Below are 24,993 nucleotides of genomic sequence, written 5' to 3' on the forward strand. Positions count from 1 at the left end.
GAAAGTTAAAACAAAAAACGTTCAAAAAAAAAAATACTCCCAGATTAAAATGAAAGAAACTTGGTGAAACCAGTTGCTGACTTAAAGATTTTATTCTGCAAACTATATATTTTATTTAGAAATAGTAAGTAACATTGCAATAACGTTTCTTCAATTGTGCGTCAGTGGTGTTGGGTGCTTTTTCAAAATGGCACCCGGACACAACGGCAGACTACACGTCATCCAGGCCTGTCCCACCCTCAGTTCTGAGAGCCTAATTACTAAACTTCACCCTGCCATCAGGAAACTATTTTTGACGCCAACGTGGGAAGTGTGAGGTCATCCGCTTTAGACCTGGGACAGACAAATTAAAATAGTCTTTTACTAGTGAGAAACTAGAAGCTGTGGAGGATTGAAAAGATTAATGTGCGGGATTCTCCCACCGGGCGGCTAAGTGCCGACGGCGGCGTAAAAACTGGAGTGTTTTACTCCGGTGTTGGCGCCCGTTCCGAGACCCGATTCTCCGGGCCACAGTGGGGTAGCACGGCGCTGGAGTGGCCCACGCTGCTCCAGCTGCCGATCCTGGCGTGAACCCGGCACCAACTAGCGCATGCGCAGTGGTCTTCTTCCCTGCGCCGGCCCCGACACCAAATGGTGCAGGGCTACAGGAGCCGGCGCAGAGGAAAGGAGACCCCCCGACAAAGAGGCCGGCCCGCCGATCGGTAGGCCCCGATCACGGGCCAGGCCACTACGTAGGCCCTCCACAGACCGCCCCTGAACCTTTCAACGCCGAGGTCCCGCCGGTTCAGAGGATGTTAGAATGGCGCCGGTGGGACTCGGCTTTTTGTTGACGGCCTATCCGGGCTGGAGAATCGTCGCGCCAGCCCAGGCCGGAGAGTCGGCGCCACGCCGGTCCCAGTGGCACCGATTCTCCGCTCTGCGGAGAAACGCGTCCCGGCATCAGGGCGGCGTGGCGCGATTCGCGCGGCCCGCCAGCGATTCTACAACCCAGCGGGGGGTCGGAGAATTCCGCCCTAGGTGTCCGTGCACACACACCACTACATTCTCGTGCACAGATACAAAAAATAATTTAAAATGCCTTGGTCTTTACCTCAAGGAGCTGGATTACAAAGGATAGCTGTACCAAGCTTTGGTCAAACCCTATTTAGAGTGCTGCGTTTAGTTTTTGAGCACTAAACCTCAGGAACAATGGAATGGTTTTGGATTCAGTTTAACTGGGGTTAAATTATGAAGACAAGTTTGTAAGCTTGCCTTGTATTCCCTTAAGTTGCAACGAGTACTGGGTGATCCAACAGGACAATTAAAATGTTACATTAATTTGATAGGATGTATACAGATCAGCTATTTCAAATAACAACTTTTATTTATCTAGTGCCTTTAACATAGTAAAATGCCCTATCGCGCTTCGCAGGTTGTTATAAAATAAAATTTCCCACAGAGCCACAAGAGGTGATATTAGGACAGATAGCCAGAAGCTTGATCAAAGAAGTAAGTTTTAAGGAGCATCTTATAGAATTTACACTGCTGAAGGAGGCCATTCGGCCCATCGAGTCTGCACCGGCTCTTGGAAAGAGCACCCTACCCAAGGTCAACACCCCCACCCTATCCCCATAACCCAGTAACCCCACCCAACACTCAGGGCAATTTATCATGGCCAATCCACCTAACCTGCACATCTTTGGACTGTGGGAGGAAACCGGAGCACCCGGAGGAAACCCACGCACACACGGGGAGGATGTGCAGACTCCACACAGACAGTGACCCAGGCCGGAATTGAACCTGGGACCCTGGAGCTGTGAAGCAATTGTGCTATCCACAATGCTACCGTGCTGCCCTAAATCTGTCTTAAATCAGGTAGTCGTTGAGAGGCTGAGAGGTTTATTTGGCAGAAATTCCATAACTTAGGCCCTAGGCAGTTGAAGGCATGGCTGCCAATGATGGGAAGGGATTAAAATTAGATATGTACAAGGGGCCATTATTAGAGGAGCACATAGGTCTTGAAGGGTTCAAGGCTGGAAGAGGTTACAGGCATAGTGGGCGGGTGCTGTGAATGAATTTGAAGCTGATTGATGAGAATTTTTACATTGAGATGTTGCCACATAGGAAACAAATGTAGGTCAGAAACTATTGGGGTAATGGGTGAATGAAACTTTGTACGAGTTAGATTACGACCAACATAGTTTCGTGTGAGCTAAAGGCTGGCCTGGAGAGCGTTGGAATAGTCAAGTTTAGATATACCAAACATGGGTGAGGGTTTCGAGACCAGATCGGTTGAATCAGGGATGGAGTCAGGAGATTTTACACAGATAGAAGTAGGTGGTCTTGGTGATGGAGCAGATATAGGGTTGGAATTTCACCTTGGGGTCAAATACGAGAACAAGGCTTTGGTTGGCCTGGTTCAGGCTCAAGACAGTGGCTAGGGAGAGAAATTGAGTTGCTCACGAGGGAACAGAGTTTGTGCAGGGTGCAAAGTCAGAACTTCAATCTTTTAAATTATATTTTCTCTGCTGGGCTGCCTAGAATAAAGCACCACAAAGATAAAATTTGAACTAGAACATTTTGGAGTGAAATCGGAAAACATTTTTCACATAAAGAGTAATGGAAATCAGGAACTCTCAAAAGGCTGGCTTAATTAGTGGTTTCAGAATGAGATTGGTAGCTTTTGTTAAGTAAGGGTATCGAAGGATATGGATCAAAAACAGACAGATAAACCATAATACAATTTAATTGGTAGAAGAGGCTCGAGGGGGTGTTCTGCCTCTGCATTGCCAAAATAATTATGCAGTGTTCCTCATTCATAGGCTAAACGGGGAATAAGAATGCATAGGGCCAGAAAAGACCATTGTATTCCATCTGACTAGTTCCAGTGAATTATATTTTGCAACCTTTATTTTCAGCATAGAAAAGACAGAGCCCACGTGCCATAGGCATATTACACAATCCATGTTAGAATCCGGTTCAAATAAATTGCAAAATTTGAGCTGCTGTTATATTTGGATCGTGTCTCTGTGAAACATTTTGTGACATTTTCCTGCATTAAATGCACTGAAAAACTGCAGTTATTTTTGCTTGATGTAGAATGGTATGCAAGATAACTGTACAGCAGGCTACATTGTTCAGTGATTGACTTACAAAAGAGGCTATACATGTCTACCACCATGCTGTAGAAAGCAGTGAAATCTTCATTTATAAGCGTTGTGGGGGTTGAAGTGAAAACATCAATATATTTAATCTGTCAAATATCAGACACCTTGATGTATTGAACGATCTAAATATCAGAGCTTTGATAGGATGAATTGTGGTATATTATTGAATTCACATTACTGTAAAATAATCAGAAGGTATACATTTTGTAAGAAAAACTCATTATGGTAAGATTAACCATGTAAACTGGTCTAACAGGTTTAAAATGTGTATGCAACACCATGCAGTAACAGCATATTTGGTGTTTATTGGACCTGGTGAAATAGAATAGCATGCATTTACACATTAAAACAGTTGGTGGAATATATCGATATCAGTGAAGACTGCCATGCCGGGCTCATAGGTATTGCCCCATAGCCATCGATGTACGTCTGCAGAGCACAGCTGGAATGGGTACTATATGAACAGGTTTCTCCCCAGTGTTTACAGCACAGGAACAAACTATTTGGCTGAACAGGTCCATGGTAGTGTTTATACTCCTCATAAGCCTCCTCCCACCCACAATTTCTGGAGATTGGAGCTCTTGGCTTCACATGGCTTATAAAGCAACACCAGCACTTATAGTCATTTTCAGCAACCCCAATCTATTGTACAAACAGGAGAAGGTAATTTTCTGAAAGACTATTGCTTAAGTAAATCACTTATGTCATTGGTACTTCTAGTTGCTGAATTTGACTGTTAGTTCACCGCCGATTTTGCAACCTGCTATTTTTACCGTCTCCATCTGCCATATTATCACTGTACTTGGCACCGTACCACCTGTGGTATTATCAGGTATTACAGTACCCAAGAGGCTGTAGACCATTGGTTAAACCTAGGAGTTTACCATTGGCTGTTGGTATGTAGCTCCGCCTTGACAGGCGGGGTATAAGAACCCAGCAGCCCTCATTTTCTGTACCGAAGCTGCTGGGGAACAGTTCTAGTCGATTAAAGCCTTCAGTTATGATACAACCTCGTCTTTGATTGTAATTAATCGTGCATCAATTTAATCGACGAGCCTTAAGCTGAAAGGATGGATCTCCGAATCAAGCCGGAGTGTCTACAACTCAGCCCACAGGCGGAAAACTCGGCGGCAATATTTAAGCACTGGCTGGCGTGCTTTAAAGGCTACCTCGAGACGACCGGAGGCACCCCCTCAGGAGAACAGAAACTGCATCTCCTGCACTCGAGGGTAAGCCCTGGGATCTTCACCCTCATCGAGTAGGTGGAGGTCTTCGATGCTGCGATCGAACTGTTAAAAGGACATTATATCCGCCCTGTAAACCAGGTCTACGCACGTCACCTGCTTGCAACTAGGCGGCAAAGCCCCGGGGAATCGTTGGAGGAGTTCTACCGTGCGCTACTGGTGCTGGGCAGAAACTGTGGCTGCCCGCAAGTTTCGGGGAGCGAGCTTATGGAACTTCTAATCTGGGATGCCTTCGTAACAGGTATGAGCTCCTCAGAGATCCGCCAAAGACACTTAGAAAAGGACACCCTGGGACTTAGAGAGGCACGGGCCCTGGCAGGGTCCATGGATGTTGCCTCCAGAAACGCGGAGTCCTATGCGCCCGACCGCGCGATGGCCCCCTGGGCTGCGTGGCATCCCGCAGCGGCAGCCCCACAGATCTTCCCCCTGTCCCCGCAGGCCTGCGCTGCAAGACGGCCCGCTTACTCCTTCGGGCCCCGCTGTTTCTTCTGCGGGCAGGCGAAGCATCCCCTCCCGCGCTGCCCAGCCCGCACCTCCACCTGCAAAGGGTGCGGCAAGAAGGGCCATTTTGTGGGGGTCTGCCAGGCACGTGCCGTGGCCGTGGTCTCCAGCGACTCCGGACCGCCGCGGCAACCTCCCCTTCGGGCCCCAGGTGGCCAGCACTCACCGCCACCCCCCTATCCTAGGGCATGTCCGACCCATGGGCGTGGCCATCTTGCTCCTCGGACACCACGCTGGAAGGGTGGGCGCCGCCATTTTGTCCATCCCCGCGGCCATTTTGTCCATCCCCGACCACCATGCGCGACCCATGGGAGACGCCATCTTGGATGGGGCCCCAGGCCCCCAGCACGGCCGACTACACGCTGCCCGATCACAACCCGCAACTGCTCCATCTGGCCTTGGTGACGCTGGACCAAAATCGACCTCGGACACTCGCAACAGCAACGACGACGGTCTTCCATCAACGGCCACGAGACGTCTTGCCTGATCGACTCTGGGAGCACAGAAAGATTTATTCACCCTGACACAGTAAGACGCTGTGACTTGTTACCCACCCTGTAAACCAAAGAATCTCCCTGGCCTTCGGGTCACAATCGGTGGAGATAAAGGAGTTCTGCCCAGCAAACCGAAAATTGCCGTATTTATCCTTCTTCCTCACAGGAACATGCCGGTCCTGAATTCCTTTCAACTGACACTTGAAAGCCTCCCACATGTCAGATGTTGATTTGCCTTCAAACATCCGCCCCCAATCTAGGTTCTTCAGTTCTCGCCTAATATTGTTATAATTAGCCTTCCCCCAATTTAGCACATTCATCCTAGGACCACTCTTATCCTTGTCCACCAGTACTTTAAAACTTACTGAATTGTAGTCACTGTTACCGAAATGCTCCCCTACTGAAACATCTACCACCTGGCCGGGCTCATTCCCCAATACCAGGTCCAGTACCGCCCCTTCCCTAGTTGGACTGTCTACATATTGTTTTAAGAAGCCCTCCTGGATGCTCCTTACAGACTCTGCCCCGTCTAAGCCCCAGCACTAAGTGAGTCCCAGTCAACATTGGGGAAGTTGTCTTTAATGTCCTGCCGTACCTCGGCGCGGCTACACTCCTGGGGTTGGACTTCCAATGTAACTTGCAAAGCCTGACCTTCAAATTCGGTGGCCCTATACCCCCCCTTACTGTCTGCGGCCTCGCGATCCTTAAGGTCGACCCGCCTTCCCTGTTTGCGAACCTCACCCCTGATTGCAAACCCGTTGCCACCAGGAGCAGACGGTACAGTGACCAGGACCGGACCTTCATCGGGTCAGAGGTTCAAACGCTACTGAGGGAAGGGGTCATTGAAGTTAGCAACAGTCCCTGAAGAACTCAAGTAGTGGTGGTAAAGACCGGGGAGAAACATAGGATGGTCATTGACTACAGTCTGACTATCAACAGGTTTACGCAGCTGGATGCGTACCCTCTGCCCCGCATATACAACCTGGTAAACAGGACCGTGCAATACAAGGTCTTCTCCACGGTGGATCTCAGGTCCGCTTACTATCAGCTACCCCTCCGCACGAGTGACCGCAAATACACTGCCTTCAAAGCAGATGGGCGGCTCTGTCAATTTTTAAGGTTTCCCTTTGGTGTCACTAATGGGGTCTAGGTCTTCCAACGCGAGATGGACCAAATGGTTGACCGTTATGGCTTACGCGCAACGTTTCCGTATCTTGATAACGTCACCATCTGCGGCCGCGACCAGCAGGACCACGACACCAACCTCCGGAAATTTCTCCAGACCGCGAAAATCTTAACGTAGAATAAGGATAAATGCGTATTTAGCACCGACCGCCTAGCCATTCTCGGCCACGTGGTGCGAAATGGAGTTATAGGCCCCGATCCTGAACACATGCGCCCCCTGATGGAATTCCCCCGCCCTCACTGCCCCAAAGCCCTGAAGCGCTGCCTCGGGTTTTTCAGTTATTACGCCCAGTGGGTCCCTAACTACGCAGACAAAGCCCGACCCCATAACCAGTCCACAACCTTCCCCCTGTCGATGGAGGCCCGCCAGGCCTTCTGCCGCATCAAAGCAGACATTGCAAAGGCCATGATGCGCGCCATCGACGAGTCCCCTTCCAGGTCGAGAGCGATGCGTTCAACATAGCTCTGGCCACCACCCTCAACCAAACCGCACTTCTCCCGGCCAGAGAGGGCGCACCTGATAAAGGCGTCCCGTCCCTTTGAACGCCTCAGCATGGACTTCAAAGGCCCCCTCCCCTCCACCGACCGCAACACTTATTTCCTGAACGTGATTGACAAGTACTCCCTGTTCCCATTCGCCATCCCCTGCCCCGAGATGACCGCAAACACCGTCATCAAGGCCCTCCAGGGTATCTTTACACTGTTCGGGTTCCCCGCGTACATACACAGTGATAGGGGGTCCTCCTTTATGAGTGACGAACTGCGTCAATTCCTGCTCAACAGAGGCATTGCCTCAAGCCGGACGACCAGTTACAACCCCCGGGGAAACGGGCAGGTAGAGAGGGAGAACGGAACGGTCTGGAAGACCGTTATACTGGCCCTACGGTCCAGGAATCTCCCAGTCTCCCGCTGGCAAGAAGTCCTCCCGGAGGCCATCCACGCCATCTGGCCTCTGCTCTGTACAACTACCAATCAGACACCTCATGAACGTCTCCTTGTCTTCCCCAGGAAGTCCTCCTCCGGGACCTCGCTCCCAACCTGGCTAGCAACACCCGGACCCATCCTGCTTCAGAAGCACGTGCGGGCGCACAATTCGGACCCGTTGGTCGAGAGGGTCCACCTGCTGCACGCTAACCCCCAGTACGCCTATGTGGCGTTCCCTGATGGCCGGCAAGATACAGTCTCCCTTCGGGACCTGGCGCCCGCCGGAACCCCACGCACACCCAAACCACTACCCCCTCGCCCCACAGCACCTCACTGGAGGGTCAGTCCTCCCACCACCCCTGCCTAGGCCCTCCCAACCACCGACGCCCCCTACAGGCGCCCCCCTCTCGGGCCAACCGCTGGCCCCACCAGCGCCGTCTAGGGGTAACGAAGCTGCCATGGAGGCTGACGCCACGCTCCCGGAGTCGCAGACGCCCGGACCCCCACCAGAATCACCACCGAAGCCCAGATGATCCAGGAGGACGACCAGGCCACCCGACCGACTGATTGTTTCACTGTAACTATAACTAGAAACGAACACTGAATGTACATATCTTCCTTCCACGCTTGTAAATATTCTCGACAACTCTGTAAAGAGGTATCACGGTACCTCCGTATCTGATCATACCATGTTAGATGCAACTGTAACCACTGGCCACTACCCCCGCTGGACTCTTTTTAAACAGGGGGTGAATGTGGTATTGTCAGGTATTACAGTACCCAAGAGGCTGAAGACCATTGGTTAAACCTAGTAGTTTACCATTGGCTGTTGGTATGTAGCTCCGCCTTGACAGGCGGGGTATAAGACCCGGTGCCGTCACAGCAGCCCTCATTTTCTGTACCAAAGCTGCTGGGGAACAGTTCTAGTCGATTAAAGCCTTCAGTTATGTTACAACCTCGTTTTTGATTGTAATTGATCATGCATCACCACCTTTCTGAGCAACTTGGATTTTTTAGCTGGTTGCCAGTGCAGACTTCATGTATGGCAGCTGAAATTTTCAAGTTTCTTTTGTTTCACCTTTTCTCTTGTCTCCTGGGCTATTTGCATGTATTACAGCAATATGTATTACATCATGTTCATAGAATCATAGAATTTACAGTGCAGAAGGAGGCCATTCAGCCCATCGAGTCTGCACCAGCTCTTGGAAAGAGCACCCTACTCAAGCCCACACCTCCACCCTATTCCTGTAACCCAGTAACCCCACTTAACCTTTTTGGACACATGGGGCAATTTAGCAAGGCCAACCCACCTAACCCTCACATCTTTGGACTGTGGGAAGAAACCGGAGCATCCGAAGGAAACCCACGCAAACATGAGGAGAACGTGCAGACTCCGCACAGACAGTGACCAAAGCCGGGAATCGAACCTGGGATCCTGGAGCTGCGAAGCAACTGTGCTAACCACTGTGCTACCATGCTGCCCTACTATGATACCGTGCTGCCCTTCATGCAGTTCATGCTGCATCCCCCATTGTTGCAGTTGGTGAGGATTGTCATAGTATCCAAATAAAAATGAATGCAGTTCAGAATGCTATTGACTGCTCTTTTGATGCTTAGCTTGTCTTTTCTTTTGCATGTCAGTGATGCAAACATTAAGCTATGCAATTAGACAAAAATGCTTTGATTCTTCAAGATTTTTCACCGATATTTTAAAGTTAGATCCAATATAATTAGAATTTCAGATCCACAAGGAAACTAAGACATAAATACATTATAAACTGTATGGTTAAATAGGATCTGGTGGGAAGGATGAATACTATTGCATGTAATTTGTGTAATAAGTAAAGTGTGACCATTGCCCCATTTACTAAGCTTACCGTTAAGTTGAATAACCTTCAGAGCTGAAGCTCTGTCCTTCTGTGGCTGTTGTCTTTGAAAATTGCATCCAGAATTAGTGAGCAGGAACAGTTAAGATTTACAAACAATGATGGAGCTTGTCATGCTTCTTTCACAATTCATCATCTGGGCACAGTGGCAGGGCGGTGAAGTGTTCTTCATAAAACCAGCCCAGTGTGAAATACGCCTCACTGGAGTCTATACTGCTCTAAAACTCCTTGGCAGTCTTCACTGTAAATCCGCATTGCCACCTGACATTACAGTATATCATTAAGGAATGCAGGGCTTGAATCTGTGCATGAGTGCAGTTGACATAACGCTGAAATGCTCATAGCTGCGTTAGGGTGAAGTCGTTACCATCATCTCGATGTTACTTGGGCCACTTTCTTTTGGAGCGTAGAATATCTCAGAATTAACACAAAACTTTTTCAAATTTTAAAGTGAATTTCATGATTGGATATCTTTGTGTTTATGTATACATCTTTGAATGTATAGTTTGAATATGTGTGGTTCTGTATTGTGACAGAATTGTGCATGCTATATTCAAAATCTACGTTCATTTAAAAAATACTGGCATATTATTCCAAAAAAGAAACAAAATACTTGGTTGCTGGAGATTTGAAATAAAAACAGGAAGTATTTCCAGCACTTCTTGTGGTATACTTCTGCCTCATTATCTGCTGCTGGAATCCTCATCTATTCATCTGTTACCTTTCGACTCGACAGTCCCAATGCTCTCCTGGCTAGCTCCCACCGTACACCTTAAGTGAACCTGTTCTCATCCAAAGCTCTGCTGCTCATTCCCGAACTCACACCAATTTCCATTCACTCATGATTCCTGTGCTTGCTGGCTTACATTGGTTCCCGATCTGGCAATGCCTTGGTCTTAAGTTTCTTATCCCTGATTCCAAAACCTTCTATGACTTCGCCCCTCTATCTCTGTAACCTCCTCCAGTCCCACAACCCTCCAAAATGTCTGTGCTCCACCAACTCTGACTGTTTGCGCATCCCAAATTTTAATCACTCCACCGTTGTCAACTGTTCCTTGGAGCTGTCTAGGCTGTAAGCTCTAGAGATCCCTAAAACATCCTGCCTTTATGTCTTTCACCCTCTTTAAGATGTTTCACAAAACCTACCACTCGTCCAAGTTTTTGGTGAACTCTTAATTCAGCTTTTTGTGCTCATTGCCAAACTTTGTTTGATAATATTTAATTTCGATGTCTTACTACTTTAAAGGCACCATATAAATGCACATTGTTAAAGGAATTTGGACAAGAAATTGGTGTGTACTGACCTGCCAGCCTAAATTTGGTCCTAATTAAAATTACATGAGGTCAACAAACTGCAAACTTCTCTTGGACGCTGTAAAAAGAATTTAATTTCTGACTCACTTTAATGCTGATCCGGGGAGAAGAAGGGACTTTGAGTCTGATGAGGATCAACATTGACACTGCCGCCGCCGGTGGGGGGGTTTCACATTTACCAATGTATGGAGCTGAATTTTCCGCTGCCGGCTGTGAGAATTGCGGTTGGGTGGAGTATAGCACACAATGGAAAAAAATTGCAATTTACGCCTGGTTACCATGCTCTGTGGCTTTATTGAAGTTTGCGTTCTGCATCGGCGGGTCCACCTAAAACAGTCATTTGCATGGCTATAAATATTATTAGCATGTTAGACACCTCATGCTGCGCCCCTCTTAAACGGAAGTCTCACAAGTGCGAATTGGTGCAAGTATTTACAAGTGGGGCCTGGGTGCCAAGGCTGTTGAGAGAGAGTGGGAGGCTAAAAGCACTCTTTTAAAAAAACTCTCAGATTGTCGTACTTGCTAGGAGGTGGCTTCCTGAGCCGGGGCAGTAGCGGAGAACGACTTGGTGCCAAGCCTGTGGCCTTGGGGTGTCCCTCCTCTGGATTGGGGTGGCCTGGTTGAGACCACCATTGCTGCATTATGTGGATTTAAATGCACCCCTTTGTTGCTACTTACAGACTCCTGGCTGCTCACACTGCTGACTGCTCACTGTGTCCTGTAAATGAGATGTGGGAGCTCACCCAGACCACTCCTCTGGAAACCCTCATACACCAGCGGTATCAGCAATGGGTGGGCGTAGCCAAATTCAATCAGTAGCCCACTTGGTGTTGGCATTCCTTAGAAGCACTTTAAAAAATATATAATTTTTATTCAAATTTTCACAATATATCAGCAACAAAATACAGAAAGAAAAGAACAACCCCCCCCCATATACATAAATAATAAATTAACAGCCTTCATCAACACAGGCAAAAATACACGCCCACTCAAGAAAAAACGAACCAACCCCCCGGGTTGCTGCCGCTGCTGACCATCTTCTAATGCTCTGCCAGGAAGTCTAGAAACGGTTTCCACCGTCTGAAGAACCATTGCACCGATCCCCTTAAGGCGAATTTCACCCTCTCCAACTTAATAAACCCCGCCATATCGCTGATCCAGGATTCCACGCCTTGGGGGCCTCGCATCCTTCCACTGAAGAAGTATCCTTCGCCGGGCTACCAGGGACGCAAAGGCCAGAATACCGGCCTCTTTCGCCTCCTGCACTCCCGGCTCCTCTACCACCCCAAATATTGGGAGCCTTCAGCCCGGCTTGACCCTGGAACCTACCATCCTCGACACCGTCCTCGCTACCCTTCCAAAAGTCCTCCAGTGCTGGGCAGGCCCAGAACATGTGGGTGTGATTTGCTGGGCTCCCTGAGCACCTAACACACCTGTCCTCGCACCCAAAGAACCGGCTTATCCTTGCCCCGGTCATGTGAGCCCGATGCAGCACCTTAAATTGTATGAGGCTAAGCCTCGCGCAAGAGGAGGAAGAGTTTACCCTCCCGAGGGCATCCGCCCACATCCACTCGTCAATCTCCTCACCCAATTCTTCCTCCCACTTACCCTTTAGCTCCTCCAACGAGGCCTCCTCCTCCTCCTGCATCACCTGGTACGTTGCCGAGATCCTTCCCAACCCACCCACACCCCCGACAGCACCCTGTCCTGGACCCAGCTTGGCGGCAGCCGTGGGAACTCCACCACCTGCCGCCGAACAAATGCCCTTACCTGCATATATCTGAAGGTGTTCCCCGGGCGGAGCCCAACGTCTCCACCAGCTCCCCCAGGCTCGCGAACTTCCCGTCCACAAACAGGTCCCACATCCTTCTAATACCTACCCTGTGCCAGCTCAGAAACCCTCCGTCCATCCTCCCCGGGACAAACCTGTGGTTCCCCGAATTGGGGACCGCACCGAGGCCCCCACCTCCCACCTGTGACGTCTCCATTGCCCCCAACTTTTGAGGGCTCGTGGTGTACCTCGTTGGAGAACGCGGCAGCGGCGCCGTCACCAGCGCCTCCAGGCTCGTGCCCACACAGGACGCCATCTCCAGCCTCTTCCATGCCGCCACATCCCCCTCCATCACCCACTTACGCACCATCGCCACGTTGGCGGCCCAATAATACCCACAGAGGTTAGGCAGCGCCAACCCCCCCCCCCCCTATCCCTGCACCGCTCCAGGAACACCCTTCTCACCCTCGGGGTCTTCTGCGCCCACACAAACCCCACAACGCTCTTGTTAACCCGCCTGAAGAAGGCCTTAGGGATCAGGATGGGGAGGCATTGGAACAGGAACAAAAACCTCGGGAGCACCGTCATTTTAACTGACTGCACCCTACCCGCCAGGGAGAGTGGCAGCACATCCCACCTCTTAAACTCCTGCTCCACCAGCCTCGTGAAGTTGAGCTTATGTAAGGCCCCCAGCTCCTAGCCACCTGGACCCCCAGGTACCTGAAACTCCTCTCCGCCCTTTTTAGCGGGAGCTCACCAATCCACCTCTCCTGGTTCCCCGGGTGCACTACAAACAACTCGCTCTTCCCCATATTAAGCTTGTACCTGGAGAAATCTCCAAACTCCCTAAGGATCCTCATCACCTCCGGCATTCCCCCCACCGGGTCCGCCACATATAGCAGCAAATCATCCACATAGAGCGACGCCCGATGTTCCTCCCCACCCCACACCAGACCCCTCCAGTTCCTCGACACCCTCAACGCCATGGCCAGGAGTTCAATCGCCAGTGCAAAGAGCAGGGGACACCCCTGCCTCGTCCCCCGGTGTAGCCAGAAACACTCTGACCTCCTTCTGTTCGTGGCCACACTCACCAACGGGGCCTCATACAGCAGCCTCACCCACCTGACGAACCCCTCCCCGAACCCGAACCTTTTCAACACCTCCCACAGGTACCCCCACTCCACCCTATCAAAGGCCTTCTCCGCATCCATCGCTGCCACTATCTTCGCCTCCCCTTCTATCGCCGGCATCATTATAACATTCAAGAGACTCCGTACATTGGTATTCAACTGCCTCCATTTCACGAACCCCGTTTGATCCTCGTGTATGACCTGCGGCACACAGTCCTCATGGCCAAACTCTTTGCCAGCAAATTTGCGTCTACGTTTAAGAGTGAGATCGGCCTGTATGACCCACACTGTTGGGGATCCTTGTCCCGCTTCAGGATCAGGGAAAGCAAACATCATCGGGGGCAGAGCCTCCCCTTCTCTTGCCTCGTTAAAGGTCCTTACCAACAGCGGGCCCAGCAGGTCCGCATACTTCTTGTAAAATTCAACCGGGAACCCATCCAGCCCCGGTGCCTTCCCCGCCTGCATGTTCCCTATCCCTTTGACCAACTCCTCCAACCCAACCGGTGCCCCCAACCCCGCCATCTGTCCCTCCTCCACCCTCTGAATCCTCAGCCGATCCAGGAAGCGACCCATCCCTCCCTCTTCCAGTGGGGGCTCAGACCGGTACAGTTCCTCGTAAAGTCCCTGAAGACCCCATTGATACCCACCGCACTTCGCACCGTGTTCCCTCCTCCATCCCTAACTCCCCCGATCTCCCTAGCTGCCTCTCGCTTCCATACACGAGGATCAGACGGGGTTTGTGAAAGGGAGCCAGCCTTTTCTCCGTATTCATATACCGCCCCCTGCGCCTTCCTCCATTGCGCCTCCGCCATCCTGGTGGTCAACAAATCAAACTCAGCCTGGAGGCTACGTCGCTCCCTAAGCAATCCCTCCTCCGGGGCCTCCGCGTACCTCCTATCCACCCTCACCATCTCCCCCACCAACCTCTCCCTCTCTCTCATCTCCCCCCTCTCCTTGTATGCCCTAATGGAGATCAGCTCTCCTCTGACCACCACCTTCAGTGCCTCCCAGACCACCCCTACTTGCACCTCCCCATTGTCAGTAGCCTCCAGGTACCTCTCTATACACTTCCGGACCCGCCCGCTCACCTCCTCGTCCGCCAGCAACCCCACCTGTAGGCGCCACAGCGGGCGCTGGTCCCTCTCCTCCCCCAACTCGAGGTCCACCCAGTGCGGAGCATGATCAGAAATGGCTATCGCCGAGTACTCCGTATCCTCCACCCTCGGAATCAGCGCCCTGCTCATGACAAAAACGTCAATCCGGGAGTAGGCCTTGTGAACATGGGAGAAGAATGAAAATTCCCTGGCCCCCCGGCCTCGCAAACCTCCATGGATCCACCTCTCCCATCTGGTCCATGAACCCCCTCAGCACGTTGGCCGCCGCCGGCCTCCTGCCTGTCCTAGACCGAGAGCGATCCAATGTCGGATCCAGCACCGTGTTGAAATCCCCCCCCCATTATCAGGCCCCCTGTCTCCAGGTCCGGAATCCGGCCCAGCATACGCCGCATGAACCCCGCATCGTCCCAATTCGGGGCATATACATTGATCAACACCACCCGCTCCCCCTGCAGCTTGCCACTTACCATCACATACCTACCGCCATTATCTGCCACAATGCTCGACGCCTCGAACGACACTCTTCCCCCTCAAGATCGCCACCCCCCGATTTTTTGCATCCAAACCCGAATGAAACACCTGCCCGACTCACCTCTTTCTCAACCTTACCTGATCCGCCACCCTCAGGTGTGTCTCCTGAAGCATGGCCACATCCGCCCTCAACCCCTTCAGATGCGTGAACACCCGGGCCTGCTTGACCGGCCCATTCAGACGCCTTACATTCCAGGTTATCAGTCGGATCAGGGGGCTACTCACCCCTCTCCCCCGCCGACTAACCATATCCCTTCCTAGGCCAGCCACGTGCCCGCGCCCCCCGCACGGCCCGTTCCCCACAGCGGCAGACCACCACCCCAATCTCTCATACCAACTCCAGCTCCCCTTGGCCATTCCAGCAGCAACCCCGGTTACCCCGCCTCAGCTAGGTCCCCCCCTAGCTGCATTCTCCCCCCCCCCCCCCATTGCACTCCCGGAAGTCAGCTGACCCCGGCTACTCCCGCCGCTCCATCGACCCCCCCCCCCAGTCCACCAGCGGGATCTCATCCATTCCACTCCCAGCGCGGGAGAAAAAGCCCACGCTTCCCAGATCCGGCCCCGCCCCTTCAGCCCTAAACGCAGGGGAAAAAGCCCGCGCTTTCCACTCGCCCGGCCCCGCCTCCCTGGCGCAGCACCCTCTCCAGGCCCGGTCCCACTATCCCCAACTCCGGCATCTCTCTCTCTCCCCCCCCCCCCCCCCCCCCCGCGGGACCCCATCTCCCCTACCGACCATCAACCCCCCAACCAGTTTACCTGCCCCCCCGCCCATGAGCCCGCCCGGCGGACCTAATTAAAACAATGTCCAATCAACCCCCAAAAAACAAAGAACCCCCCCCTCAAAACACAACACAATAATCCACAACCATCCCTCCACCGCGACCCCTCATCCCCGACCCTTAGTCTGAGTCCAGTTTTTCGGCCTGAACAAAGTCCCACGCCTCCTCCGGGGACTCGAAATAGTGGTGTCGATCCTTATCGCTGACCCACAGACGCGTCGGCTGCAGCATACCGAACTTCACCCCCTTCCTGTGCAGCACTGGCTTCGCCCAGTTGTAGCCGGCCCTCTTCTTCTCCACCTCCGCACTCCAATCCTGGTAGATCCGGACCTCCGCGTTCTCCCGCCTGCTGCCCCGCTCCTTGGCCCACCTTAACACACACTCTCGATCAGCAAACCGGTGAAACCGCATCAGCACCGCCCGCGGCGGCTCGCTGGGCCTGGGCCTCCTCACCAGCACTCGGTGGGACCCCTCCAGCTCCAAGGGCCCCTGAAAGGCCCCCGCTCCCATCAGCGAATTCAGCATGGTGACCACGTAGGCCCCCACGTCCGATCCCTCCAGCCCTTCCGGCAGACCCAGGATCCGCAGGTTTTTCCACCCCGACTGGTTCTCCATCTCTTTGAACCTCGCCTGCCACTTCTAGTGGAGCGCCTCATGCGCCTTCACCGCCAGGCCCAGGATCTCGTCCTCGTTCTCCGAGACCTTCTGCTGGACCTCCCAGATCGCCGCCCCTTGGGCCGTCTGGGTCTCCAGCAGCTTATCGATTGAAGCCTTCATTGGCTCCAGCAGTTCTGCTTTCAGTTCCTTAAAACAGCGCTGGAGAAGCTCCTGCTGCTCTTGCGCCCACTGCCTCCACGCTGCCTGGTCTCCGCCCGCCGCCATCTTGGTCCTCCTCCCTCGCACCTTTCTCTGCTTCAATGCCACTTTTTAAATCGCCCCACTCCTGGTCCACTCCATACACTATCGGAGGAATGTTGCTGTCTCCTTCCCACACCGGGAAACGTCGAACAAGCGCCGTTACGGGCCCTAAAAAGAGCCCAAAAGTCAGTTTTTAGCGGGAGCTGCCGAACGTGCGACTTAGCTCCGCATAGCCGCAACCGGAAGTCCTAGAAGCACTTCTTGACTGCAGAGGAAGCGGGATTAGCAGAGCGCACCCAACCAAAGGACATCTAAATGTGGCCTTTGGAACCCTTCCTGGTACTCTGCCCCTATCAGAGCAGAGGCCACTTCTGTGAGACCCGCCCCTCCTGGTGAAGCTGGCAGCACTGACTGCCACGTCCCAGGCACGGTTCAAGAGGACGGGCTTGAGTCCACGGCCCACCCTGAAGAAGAGGCTGTGCCTCCTTTCCTCATTGGCATTAAGCAGTGGGTCCACGTCGGACTCCCGAAATTGCGGGCAAGTCTTCTCTGAACCATCTTGGAGCGCTTAAAAACAGCTCCAGCTGTCATACTCTAATTCTAGCCTCAGCGGTTACACTGTCTACTGGGCCTGAAATTGCTTCCAATTCTCACCGGCAGAGTTCTGGCTCATTTGCATGTCCTGAATCGCGGAACGAAAAGCACTCTCAACGGAATTGCGAATCGTACTATTCAGTCCCGGCGGGAACACTTGAGGCGCAATCTAACCAAAACAAAACAGTCTGTCGTGGGCGGGATTGGAGGAGTCATTCCCGTTGCTACTCTGTTGTGTTTTTGGATCACGGCGGGGAACACCTCCGGGAGGTCTTAGTCCCCCTGCACCCCACCTCATACGGGCAGGGCATCCCCAAGCCCGATCTTGGCATGGGCAAAATGCCAGCTTGGCATCTTGTCACTGGCACCCTGGTCCCGACTCTGGCGGGACGCGGGCAGTAAATCGCTCCCTTAGTCTCCCAAACGCTGAATCCAGCCCATGATCAGCAGCAAACCCTTTAAGGCCATGTGTAGACCAGCAGCAGCTTTGTTCCAGGCTGCCCAGTTTAGCACAGTATGCCTCAAACAGGCATCAGTCCCCCTATTTGTATATGTTAAAGGCCTAACACCTGCATCGGACATGGCGAAAGCCAGCTTTTAATAATAATAAAAATAATATAATAATAATCTTTATTGTCACAAGTAGGTTTACAGTAACACTGCAATGAAGTTACTGTGAAAAGCCCCTAGTCACCACACTACAGCATCTGTTTGGGTACACAGAGGGAGAATTCAGAATGTCCAAATTACCCAACAGCACGTCTTTCAGGGCTTGTGGGTGGAAACCAGAGCACCTGGAGGAAACCCACGCAGACACGGGGAGAACGTTCAGACTCTGCACAGACAGTGACCCAAGCCAGGAATCGAACTTGGGACCCTGGTGCTTTGAACCCATAATGCTAACCACTATGCTACCTTTCTGCTTTTACCACTATGCCAGGCAGTACATTTCTGGCACATGATGAGCACACTATCTGGGATGGTGCTTTCATCTCGGATGCTGTCCGTTGCTTTCCTTCAGTTGTCAAAGCACTTTGCATTGCAAAGTAATTGGTTCACATTTAAGGATGCTTAGTATCAGCATTGTAGCTTATAAAGGTAGTGGAGCACCCAGGCTGGGAAGGGTACTTCTCAGTCTGAAACTGGTCTGCACCTGGGGCAGGAAGCAATCTCTCAGCAGTTCAGCAGTCTGTTTTCCTCCACGCCTGATTTTGTTTCCTATTCATATGTAAAATTAAAATGTGCCTTTTTGCCTCACGTGGAAAAAATATCTTTAATTAAGAGAACTGGACAATGGAAGAGTTATTAATGGAATCATAGAATTTACATTGCAGAAGGAGGCCATTCTGCCCAGAGAGTCTGCATCAGCACTTGGAAAGAGCATCCTACCTAAGCCCACACCTCCACCCTATCCCAGTAACCCACCTAACCTTTTGAACACCAAGAGGCAATTTAGCATAGCCAATCCACCTAACCTGCACATCTTTGGACTGTGGGAGGAAACTGGAGCACCCAGAGGAAACCCACGCAGACACGGGGAGAAAGTGCGAGCTCCTCACAGATAGTCACCCAAGACCGGAATTGAACCCAGGTTCCTGGAGCTGTGAAGCAGCAGTGCTAACCACTGTGCCGCCAATTATTCTGCTCATTTGATACAATTTTGGCAGAAGAGCATCAAACTACCTCACCATTTACACAGTTTTATCTGAGATTTTTGCCACTGATGTTATAGCAGACAGGTTATTCACTTATGGTGGTCAGCAGGCTGTTTGACTGTGTTGGGGGCTGTTGAATGGATAGGAGTCACCATATTGAAGTCATACACATCTGATTTTAAAACCACATACAAGCTCAGCTCATGGAGCATGGCATTCAGAAACAATGGACGTGATCCAATGGCCACGCTACGCCCGAAAAGCAGCTTGCCGCGGTGCAGCATGGCCGATGAAAGCTGGGAGACCCCGCTCCCAGGATCTACCCGCTCGCCACGCCTTGCGAGATCCACTGCGATCTCGAGGCGTTGCGATGTAAATCCGCCCACAATAGGTGGGATCACGTTTTGGCAAATCTGCACATTAGAGAGAGGCAGTAAGCCTCACTCTGGATTGTTTTGGGGGCCCCCCCATACTGCGCTCGGGCTTGTGCAGGAGGTTGGGGATTGTTTTGGGGGCCTCCCATAGTGCGCTCGGGCTGGTGCGGGAGGTTGTGGATAGTTTTGGGGGCCTCGGAGATTGGGTTGCCAGTTAAAAATGACAACCTGATCTCTCGCTACAATGCGGAGTTCCGACAAGTGGAGATCCCCACTGTACAAAACGGGGCTATGTGCGGCCTCGGCCGTGCATTCCCCATTCAGGCCCCTTATTCAAAGCGAGTCGCGTTAAATGGCCATGTGTTTCTCGTCACTGCGAGTGTCAGCAAACACGCGGCTGTTATACGTGTTCACTAGGGGACTTTGTTCCCTTTTGGGAGAATCGTGCCCAATGTGCTGCGAGCAAAACTTAAAATGTCACAATGAACTGACTATAAGCCCATCTTGTGCGGTCAGGATTGCATTATTATCACACTCACCTTTCCATAAGGAACCTGGGAAAATTGATTTACACCAATAATGAAGTACAGGCTCATAACAAATCGGGTCATAGTCTGCTTTTTCCTGCACCGATTTTGTTTTCATTCAAAGTCAATCTGCTGCCACCAGCTTTCTGTCTGGCAGTGAAAGTTAAAATGTACCCCCCTAATCTCCATCAATTCTCTTTATTGCGATAGCAAGCTAACTGGGAATTAGACATAAACCATTGTGCTAGCATTTTGTATGGCAATAACAAAGAAAATCAGTTCAGAGTATTTAGAACACCTGCCTGCTGAAGAGTTCAAATGACTGTTTCCAATACTCATATAATACTCATATTATTCAGGCTTGGAAATTGTCCATTTTTGTAAACATTTCTCATGTTGGACGTCAAAACCATTATATGTTTAGGTAAATTGTTATTAATCCTCCAGTGATATTGTTCCCCACTATGTCTCATTAATTTTATTTTATCACAGCTATAAACTATAAAATCAGTAGCAAATGTTAGTTAATTTTAATAAGCTGTTAGCCTATTTGAATGTGGAACCTAAGCCAGATGTAAAATGAATATCAATAACAAACAATTCAAGAAACTTGACCCTATTACTCCTCGCAGCAGCAGCACACACACCCTTTTGAGTCACCATTATGGCTGAACATTGCATTTCTTTTTTGGGGGGGTTTTTGGTATAAATTTAGAGTACCCAATTTTTTTCCAATTAAGGGGCAACTTAGCATGGCCAATCCACTTACCCTGCCCATCTTTGGGTTGTGGGGGCGAAACCCACGCAAACACGGGGAGAAATGTGCAACCTCCACACGGACAGTGACCCAGAGCCGGGATTGAAACTGGGACCTCGGCGCCATGGGGCAGCAATGCTGACATTGCCACCGTGCTGCCAGCTTCATTTCTTACTTCTGGTGAGATCCCAGTCTCTGTTGCACACTGTGGAGTAGAACTAAGTGGATACCAGTTACCTCTCAAAACAGTTGGGAGAGTTGTATCACAGATCACTGTTATATACCGCCAGATAACTAACTCAGTGCAATATTGGCAAAGAGGCCCAACCGTGATGGCTTGGCTATTTTGGGGCTGAGATCAAATTAGCTAGAGAGGTTAAGGGGATGGATGCATGTGATAGCATCCTAAGAGTTACCAAGGAGTTAAACAAAACTTTGCAATGAGACTTTAGTGTGCTAAATCTGCTAGAATGCAAAGGACCCTGATGAATCAATCACAATTTTAGCCGAGTAATTTCCAGCTTCATTTTTTTCCCCATTAGAAGTTGCAGTGATAGAATAGCTGAATTCAGTTCATTTGGCCCTTGGAATAACAAGGATTGCAGCAAGGATCACTATAATCCAGTACCACTCAATTTTTGTCAAAATGCGTGCCTTAAGTTTTAAACAAGGGTTTTAGGATTTGGAACCAGAACTGTGGCTCTGTATTAGAAGTAGCTAATAATTAGGAAATCCATTAGAAAATTATATTTTTAGACAGAGGATCTACCACAAGGGATCAAAATTAATGGAATAAGAGAACATTATTTATTTTCTTGTTTTTCCTCCCTCACTGTAATCTTCACAAATGGCTCTCCTTTGTTCTCAGAATGCACAGTGGGCTTAGAGCAGCCCACATCATTTGACAACATCAAGTAAGTAGATCTCCTCAAATATTTTATTTAAATAAAGAGCAATAAAGCTACCCTTTCAAAACAGCAGGGCAAATAGTGTGCTATGATCTCCACTGCCGATTCGACGCTCTCTTACTCAGCAAGACTCCACGGTGGAATCAGATCTCACAAAACTTTACCTTCTTGAGATTGAGCTCCGTAATTAGTTTTAAAAGCCCTTAAAGTGGCTATTAGAATTCACTCAGTACTTCTGGCTAAGACACGTTCAGTAGTTTCCCCAGTGAGAGATAGTTCAGTATCTTTCCAATAGGTCTCTCATGACATTTTATGGAGCGAGTTCTTAAGTTTTTTTCCCTTTTGCAGAACAATGGGCGGGATTCTCCGAAATGGAGGCAGAGTGTTCGCGCCGTCGTGAACGCCGTCGAGGTTCACGACGGCGCGAAACGGCCCCTATCCCAACCGATTCAGGGCCCGATAATGGGCTAGGAGCGGCGCCGCGTCATTTACGCGCGCCAGGCCTTGGAGCCGCGTAAAGGCGGCGCCGCATAACTGGCGTAACCCGCGCATGCATGGTTGCCGTCCTCTCCGAGTCCGCCCCGCAAGATGATGTCTGACGGATCTTGCGGGGCTGCGGAAGAAAGAAGGTCCTCCTTCAGAGAGGCCGGCCCGACGATCGGTGGGCACCGATTTGAGGCCCCCCCCCCCCCCCACGGTGCAGGATCCCCGCAGACCGCCCCCCCCCCCCCCCCCCCCCCCAGCGTTCCCACGCTGTTTCCGCCGGCAGCGACCAGGTGTGGACGGCGCCGGGGGGAACCCGCCGTTTTGGGCAGGCCGCTCGGCCCATCCGGCACTGAGAATCGCGGGGGTACCGGTGAATCGCCATTTTGGCTGTCTCGGGGAATTCACTGGACCGCGTCGCGCAAAACGCGATTGTGCCGATCTGGCTGCTTCCGTGAATCGTGGGAGGGCGTCGGACCGGCGTGGCGGGAAAATTTGGCGACCCAGGCGATTCTCCAAACCGGCGAGGGAGTGGAGAATTGCGCCCCTTGTCTTAAATCGGGCACCCTCTCCAGCCCAGAGAAAAAGCTGCAGATCTGCATCCGTGTCTCCACTTAAAACAAAAGGTTAAAAATGAAGACTAAAAGGTTATTGGGTAATTTAGCCTGTTGGTTGGTTTGTAGTTGCATTTATATAACACTCAGTGTGAAGCCAAGATGGTGTGATTGTTGCTTCATCAGTAAAGTGTCACGAGGGCGTGACCTACCAGCCTCATTGCACCCTAACCAGTGACATGACGAGACTGTTAATTTACAACCCACGTTACACCGTGCGCGATCTCGCGAGGCGTTGCGATCTGGATCTCGCTTTCAATGGGCGGGATCAAGATTTGCATAATGAAGTGTGTAGTTAGTTTAATTTGAATATGTCTATGCCGGAGTTACACAAGGCCTTGCCTCAGAAACCCTACAATGGGGCCGTTTAACACTGGTTTCCAAACCGGAGGGGGGTGGTGTCCAGGCGATTGGAGGCGGCCTGGTGGCCATGCTCTGGGAGGGGTGATCCCCTGGCATTCCCGATGCCACAGTGGCACTGCCAGAGTGCTGATGACACTGCCAGGCTGGTAGTGCTAAGGTGCCAGGGACCTGGCCTTGGGGGGAGGGGGGGGGCTTGATGGTCCCCTAATTAGTAAGTTGGGGGAGGGGGGGGGTCTGGAGACTGCGATTGAGGGGTTGAGAGATCTCTTCCTGCACTGAGAAGCGCCGGGAAACACCCTGCTAAACATGCCCAAAATGGGACTCTTCCTCCATTAAATCATGCCCGAAACCTTTAGTAACATGAAAGTGCTATATATATGTAAACATCAAACCTGAAATGTCAATTAATGCTTAGATTAACGAGCAGCAAATCCAGATTTCTGAAATAAACCTTTTCACCTTGTCAGGGCTATTTTCAACTTTGGATGTTTTAAAAAATGAATGCAGGAATTTTGCCACCCACTATATATCTTTCCCAGTCGGGATAGACATAGGTAGTTGATGATATCACTCAATTTCCGAAATTACTCAAAGTTAAAATTACACCTCCAAGAGAGGAGAAGATTAATTTTATTGTTTTTTTTAAACAAAGTAGTAAGGTCGAGCAATAGTCGATAAATAAATACTAAACAATTGTATGTTTAGCAAAGAGTGCTTTTTTGAAAGTTGGGTGAGTTTTTCTGTGTAAATTAAATCTGCATATGTCACAACTCCCACACATGAAATAGCTGGAGGCAAGTGTTCTGCAGCTGGTTTCTGTGTCACCATGCCACTTTGACTACGATACTGATGAGCAATAATGTACTAAATACTAGAGTAATTGTCAGCGACAACAATATCTGATCTTGTCACACCACATCAGGGTCTCCATCAGCGATATAACTTGAGGCAATTTCCAGACCTAGCAGACATTAAGCTTTATTTGAAGTGCATTGTTCGGTCAATATTTTTTTTAAAGTCTGTATTTCTAGATATAAGCAGGACTCTTAGATAAAATGGAGCAGGGTGGAGGTCATTAACCATTAATTACCCTTTGCCCTCTACATGATAATTTCCTTTAGCATCCAATCCACATTAACTGATTTTTGAGTTGTGGGCTTTTATGTGCATTTGGATCAATGTAATTGTTTTCAACAAAATTACTGGGAGACTGTCATGAGAAATTAACCAAAGTCAGTTCAAGCATGTAGTTTACATTACAGCAAAAATAAAAGTAAAATGTATTGAAATAATTGCATTTAAGAAGCTGCGTTGGTTTATCAGGCATTTGGGTGGACAAGAAATGTGAAGAACAACCTGAGTTTTTCTTTATTTAGCAAAGTGTGTGTAAATATGTATGCACACAATGGGTGGGGGACAGTTAAATAAAATTACTGCTGAACTGCCTAAAAGTGGGCTAGTTTATTAACAACGGCCTGTCTGTGTCATTGCACAGACTGTATTCTTGTTTTAATTTTTATCCTAATCTAATTTATTTACTTTATGCTGTCATGGCCCCTGATTGATTCCTGCAGTAACATTTCATAATGATGTAGAATTCGAGCCTCCCAGTTACTCTTAGTGGGCGTCAAAGGGCGAGAATTGAATTTTTCTTTCACTTTGACTGATGTAAAACAGTTTTATGACAACAATCATAAGAGTTACTGGGGCTTTTCAGATGAATGTTTGCATTACCCACCAGTGTGGGATGACACCTCACCATTATTGAATTAATTTGTTTTCCTACTGCTGTTCTACTGAGTATCAAAGTAACTTGTCACAGGAAGTGGCTATTATTAGC

General features: G+C 50.3%; 1 protein-coding gene across 3 annotated transcripts in view; it reads left to right on the forward strand.

The window, feature by feature from the left end:
• dmrt1 (doublesex and mab-3 related transcription factor 1) overlaps window positions 1-24,993 on the forward strand; it is a 181,830-nt gene that overhangs the window by 133,026 nt on the left and 23,811 nt on the right. The window contains exon 7 of one of the 3 annotated variants that reach the window (XR_011949144.1): window positions 21,654-21,699. The exons of the other annotated variants lie outside the window; for them this stretch is intronic. The gene's annotated coding sequence lies outside the window, so the exon portion shown is untranslated. The remainder of the gene's footprint in view (window positions 1-21,653; window positions 21,700-24,993) is intronic. 3 annotated transcript variants of the gene reach the window in all.

The sequence above is a fragment of the Scyliorhinus torazame genome, chromosome 9 (genome assembly GCF_047496885.1).
Source record: "Scyliorhinus torazame isolate Kashiwa2021f chromosome 9, sScyTor2.1, whole genome shotgun sequence".
Classification (NCBI taxonomy): Eukaryota; Metazoa; Chordata; class Chondrichthyes; order Carcharhiniformes; family Scyliorhinidae; genus Scyliorhinus; species Scyliorhinus torazame.